Below are 6,223 nucleotides of genomic sequence, written 5' to 3' on the forward strand. Positions count from 1 at the left end.
TATGTTTCTATGTTTATGCTTGGCTCTCTGGCGCCGCTCACAACTGTGCCGGAACTCAGGCGGCGGGAGCATGGGAGTGTGCGTGAGAGAGCGCACATGCGAGTTTTATGTTGCTCACTTCGGGACGGTGTGGATTTGAGCGCAATTCTCACTCAACTTACTCATTGAATGAACACTATCGGGTTGCGTGACATTTAATTAGTGTTATACGGTGAATCCTCATGCGATGAGTTTATTGCCATGCTGTAGGTAGTGGTTAATGTTAGAGGTTGTATCGGATTATTTTTAGAAATTGAAATATTTACGTTAAAAATTATTCACAGAGCCATCGTTTTCAAGGTTTCATTAAATTTTAGAGAAAAAATGAATTCCGATGCAATATTTTGTCAATTTCTTTTTGTTATTTCAAGATGTGATTTATGAAGTAAATTTATCCTAACATCAAATACGCATCATCACTTTTTTAGCATTTCCTTACCCAATACATATTGTATTTCCTATTAGTTAAGGCAATTTACCTCAAAAAATATATAACTTGATTTAAGAAATAAAAAAAATCTTCCGTTTAGCACTATTTAGTAAAATTTTATTTGTGGTTGTTTAAGTTGCAATGATTTTGCGCAACTTTGCTTACCTTGGCAAAGATAAATGGCAAACAAAATTATTCAAATGATCAACAAGTCAGTGTGATGACGAACTGCTTTCAAATTATCGACAAATAGACTCCATCGGGGATGAAATTTCTTTGTCCCAATCACGGCCATTGACGCACCAAAAAAAAAAAAAACACCCTCAAGGCATACATTTGTAGCCCTTTGCAAAACTCCTCAAATCGAAACCCGCATTAGTGCGCGATGACAAAAGCATACTCACCTATACGAAATGTTCTGCCAATCCCAGCAGCGCCCTGTCATCATTACATCCTCATCAACCGTCTGGCCGTGCCCGTTCGGCTCGCACACGTCATGTGGATCTGCGTGATTCAAAAACCGCCCCCTCTCCCCCCCTGCATCACCCTTACACACCAGGAATCTTCAAAGCTTCCCAAGGCCCCTGGTTCGCCATCATCTTGTGGGAAAATAATCGCGCAACCGTACGGGTACTGTGTGTGTGCGGAGCGGGTATAATGAAAAGAAAAACTACACACAGCGCCGACCAGCGCCTTTTCCAACGCCGTAAGAACGTACTTTTCAAAGGACCTGTGAGCTGAGAGAGGCAAAAAAAGAAGAAGAAGAAGAAGGAAAAAACCCCTCCGGCCACAAAAGACCCAAAACCGACTGTGACGGGACGGGAGCGTGTTTCGCCAATTCTTGATTCGTTTTCTTTCGATTCACTTTTCTCACTTCCGACGGGCAGCCCCACAGCACCCGCTACGGCAAGCGGTAACGAACGAATCCCCCTGACTAGTGTTGTATTGCATACCCTTCGCAGTGGGATTGGGCAGAGGGAATGCAATGGTAAAACAGGGCAAACGCGCGCTGGGGGAAGAAAAGAAAAAAACACGCTGTACAACACAGAACGCCGGAACCAGGCAGAAGAATTATAACAAAGCGACAACTTTTTCAATTAAGACATTCCGGAGATTTGGATCGATGGTGACGATGGAAAATCTTCCCATACTCCACATCACCGGGAGAAGGTTTCGGGCCGACCGGAATTGAGCAGAAAAAAGCCCTCTGCTCATGGTTCGCTTTCTACTCCACCATCGTACCAAGATTGGGTAAGATGGCGCCGCTCCGCCTGATGACGATTCAATCGGAGAATGCGATTGCCTTGGTTTCGACAGCGCTCACTCTCCCCATGCGGCACGGGTTTCCAGGCTCAACGAAACCGAAAAAGGTGGGCAAAAGGCAAAAAAAGTTATATCCATCGCTGGCTAGCAAAAACTCTCGGCACAACTCTGGCACCAGCTGCGCGGGAGGGGGGTGGAAGCAATCGGAATTGATTTGTGCGGATACAACAGCAAGTAGCAAACAGTACACGCGAGAATTCGTCCCGCAAGAAAAAAAAACTCTCCCCGGGAACACAATACCGAAAAGGTGGCGGAAATTGGATCAGATTCTTGCTCCGGTACACAATAAATTGTCGACGGTTGGTGCCACTGCTGCTGCCACTACTGCTGCTGCTGCTGCTGCTGCTATTAATTAGCTGCAAGCGACAGGATGGACGGAAAACTGGGGATTCCCCCGTCTCAATCCCGGCTACTTAGCTGACAAGGAATTCGCGCTCCTTTGCGCTGCTTTTGGCGCAAGAGGATGTCTTCCTTTGCTGGGTAGGCGCTCCAGTTCAAACGAGCCTACAACCGCCGCCCACAACACTAATGGTTTAATTTCATTTAAACTTACTCCTTTCTGCCATGCCATACCACACCGACTTCAGTACAGGCAAAAGGTAAAACTGTCACATTCCAGCCAGTGTGTGTGTGGTGTACGCTACTAACTACATTAAACAATTAACTGTCAATTTAAATAATTTATCATTTGCCGCCCTGATGGAAGCTTTCATTTTTCATACCACATTGGCAGAAACTTTCCCACAAAACAATGGCGGTTAGGGGGAGGGGGGGGGGGGGGCTGGTGGTAGGCTTTGCACCGGTGGGCTGTTTTTGAAGCATAATACACGGATTATTATTCCGACCGAGAAGCGATCATTTAAAGCAGGTACACCGTTTACTTAAATTAAATTTAAATTACACTCTCCCCCACACACACACATGCTACACCTCAAAACCAGTGTTCTGTGTGTGTGTGGGTATGTAGTTGTGTACACAAAACCTCCTCCCCAAGCACACGGTGCTTGTCAGAAAGCAACAGTCCGTACGGTGCGATGTACGATTTTACGATTTCTGCAGCGCATCGCTTGTGACAGTTTATTGGTTTTAAAATTCTTGTTTAGCAACGCTATTTACGGTACAAACAATCGGGCTGGAAAAACGTGGCGGGGTGCACGTAAAGTTAAAATCCCCTCCCTCTCTACCCATTACACCGTTCATTTCATTCTAACCCTTACGTTAAGCTGGGTTTAGCTTTGTGGATACGGATTACCGCGACAGAAAGCATCCCCAGCATTCGCCAACAATCTTATCAGGGGGGGGGGGGGGGGGGGACAGCAGTAATAATCTCCCAACCTGCACACAAACCACCCGTATCGAAAGGAGTAACAACAGCACTGGCTTGGGGTTCTGATGAAGGGAACCTTCTTCGTTCTGCTGTTATCGAACCGCAACACCATACGTTCGCTTATCCAATGACAACACCTCGGTCGAAATTGGAAGCCCTACTTTCGGTTGTGAAAATTGTGCAACCTAAATGTTGCAGCAACCCGGCAGGAGGCAGTGGTGCCGATGGTCGGAGGTCGAAAAGCGCATTGACATACTGATGCCGATAGGCCTAGATTTTCCGACCGCGATAACACGCGCGTAACCATGCCGCACACAGAATGGCAACATTTCATCGCCCTCGGGGGTGGATGTTGGGCGAACCGCCCTGCCGATGGTGCCGATTTCGCCCAGTCAGCACGTCGTGCAGTCGCTCGAGCACAATAAAATCATTATGTTTTAATATTCATGATCGGCAGTGTGGGGGTTCTGCCCGGTAACGGATGGACCCTAACACTGCGGGATACGGCCACTGATTTGTGGTTGCGATTTCGATTTTCGAACAGCGCTTGGCAATGGTTCGAACCGCCCGTTTTCGGCTCGATTTCGTTTCGCACACTTGGTGCCAGTGGGTTGTTCTTTTTTGTGCGTGTCTTCTTACCACGTTTCAAGCGTGGAAAAACCTTCATCCAACCTTCGTCCCGAGCCAGCATTCCGTCACTGTACGCCGCGATCCACACAGAGAGATTTTCCAACGGACGCTAAACAGATTATCATTAAACGGTAAGCTTCGTATATTGGTTTTTGCGCAAAACGGCGCAATGGGAAATCGATTACGGGTTGCGGGAAAGGCATTACTTAATCGGGCGAAAATTGCACAAACGCGTGCACTATTTCACCACCGCTTCTCGTTGGGTGGTTTTGGTTCGTTGGCATCCCCGACTGCTGGCTGGAACGATTTGGAGCGATAAATGCGTACGTTGCTTCTTAAAGCGCATTCTATTATCCCTAGCCCGATGCCTCTTTGCCGACGGCCTAATCCGCAATTATCCGTAAATCGTTTCCGCAGAATCATGCAAAGCAATAATTCAAATTTTCGGATACAATTTCGCAATGGATGCCATTCGCGCCGCGTAAATCGTTTAAAGTGTGTGCGTTTACCCGCCGCTTGTTAGTGTGATGAAACCGTCCATTTTAATTTGCCAAATAATGAGCGGTGGCTATGTTGCGAACGAGAACAATGCTATTTGTCACATGGGCGAGGTAGAGGTTTGTTTCACTTTTCCCATGCAGATGGAACTCCAATTCATTCAGGCACGACACAGTCGTTGCTATAAACAATCCATTAGTGAAACGCGTTTTCTAGCCAAACAATCACAGCCGTGTGAAACGAGTGGCAGGAAATCACGACACAGCCGAAAGCCTTTTCAAACAAGCATTCGTACCGCAACGATGCGCCATTCGTCATCCGTTCGCTATTCACTGGGGACAGGCGCACTGTTATCCAGTGTCGTCTATTGGTCCCAAACTAGCTTAGATCATTACAGGATTTTGCAAGGATTTTTCTTCCCCAGTACGCTTGGCTGGATTAGGATTGCCCGTTGCCGTACCCGTTCCGTGGATCACCGTGGTTCACCTGAATCTGATCCAGTACAGCGCCGACATCCGGTCGCCCTTTTCGGGATTTTCATCCAGAAACAATGGAGTCATTCTGCTGAAAAATGTGCAACAAGGATTAACAATGTTAAATACGCTCGTGCGACGTGGAAAGCGGAGCAAAGGAAAACACAATAGAGAACCCGCCACCCGGTTTGTATTGGAGGTGGAAAACATCGGTATAAAAGTGGATACACCTCTCAAGGTTGCTCTGGCTGCCGAGGTAGAGTGTCATAAAACATGTTCCTACCTGTGTTCTCTGGCCTCTCGCCGAAACCCACGGCCATTAGCTTTTATCGTTGGGATTGTCCTTTGGACCAGGTTTGGAGCTGCCCGTTTGCTACGTTCGTCCTGCTCGGTACGTTCTGTGTTTCCGCAAGGAAGAAATGGTGCAAAGAATAGATCGCCTACCGGCTGCTTCCGAGCGTGTATGGTGAGTGAGCATAAAAGATGAATGAAAAAATAATACCAGCATGCAAGGATGAATCTCTTTTCCCTGCTGAATGGTATAATTATTATCGTCTTCTTCTCTAGGCCCTGTCATGCCCCTCTACGGCCCGTTTCCTGCCTTAGAGCGGGAGTATCACTGCTAGGAAACTGCCGCCAAGCGTGTTGGTTTTTCCCTGTGTGGGAAATAGTTTTCCGGAACACACACACATACACACACACAAAACGACCACCTTTCACCAGAGACCAGCATGGCCGGAATTGCCTCTGTCATAAATTTACAAAACAATACGACCCCAGCCGTAGGGCATCGTGCATCGCTTTTTTGCTGTTTGGGCTGCTCTCACTCTTCTAATGTCCATCGGATTCCGGGTTTCCTTTGGCCGAGTGGGTATTTTTGGCGATTTGAGCAGTGGTCAGAGCGACATCTCTACTGACGCGTTTGGGCGCTATGAGTAACAAAAAAGACTGAAATAGTTTCATATGAAAAATGTAGGATAATTTTTCATTTCCGCTGGCTTTGAAATGCACACGGATAATGTTGCTAACGGATGCGCTTTGCATACGATCGGCCCCGGAAAGGGCTTTAGGCTCATATGGTCAGGTTTGTAGCGCAGCATTTTACAATGAAGAGCATTTTCCGGATGAAAGTCTTATTCGCTACATTTATTTAAGTAAGCTTCCTGCGCTTCATTTTCGTTCGCAATGAATTTCCCTTTTAATCTCGTATGAAAGGCCGATGGTTCTGAGCAAAAACCTCTTGGTTTGAACTGACCCCTGTTATGGTTTATTGAACATCGAACAAATTTCGGAATATCAAGCCATGTATGTATCGTTCATTATTCTAAGAAAGAGAAAGACGCAAATCGACTGATAAAAGTGTTATTAAGAATTTGGAACATTGCCCATCTTTACAGGATTTATTACCGAAAGGAGTTTTCTATCCATTTTTTGCATTCAGTTTGATCGTTTCTGTTCAATCCATTATTTTTATATTGTATCTTTTTGCGTAAACCTTGAGCT

The sequence above is a fragment of the Anopheles merus genome, chromosome 3R (genome assembly GCF_017562075.2).
Source record: "Anopheles merus strain MAF chromosome 3R, AmerM5.1, whole genome shotgun sequence".
Taxonomy (NCBI): Eukaryota; Metazoa; Arthropoda; class Insecta; order Diptera; family Culicidae; genus Anopheles; species Anopheles merus.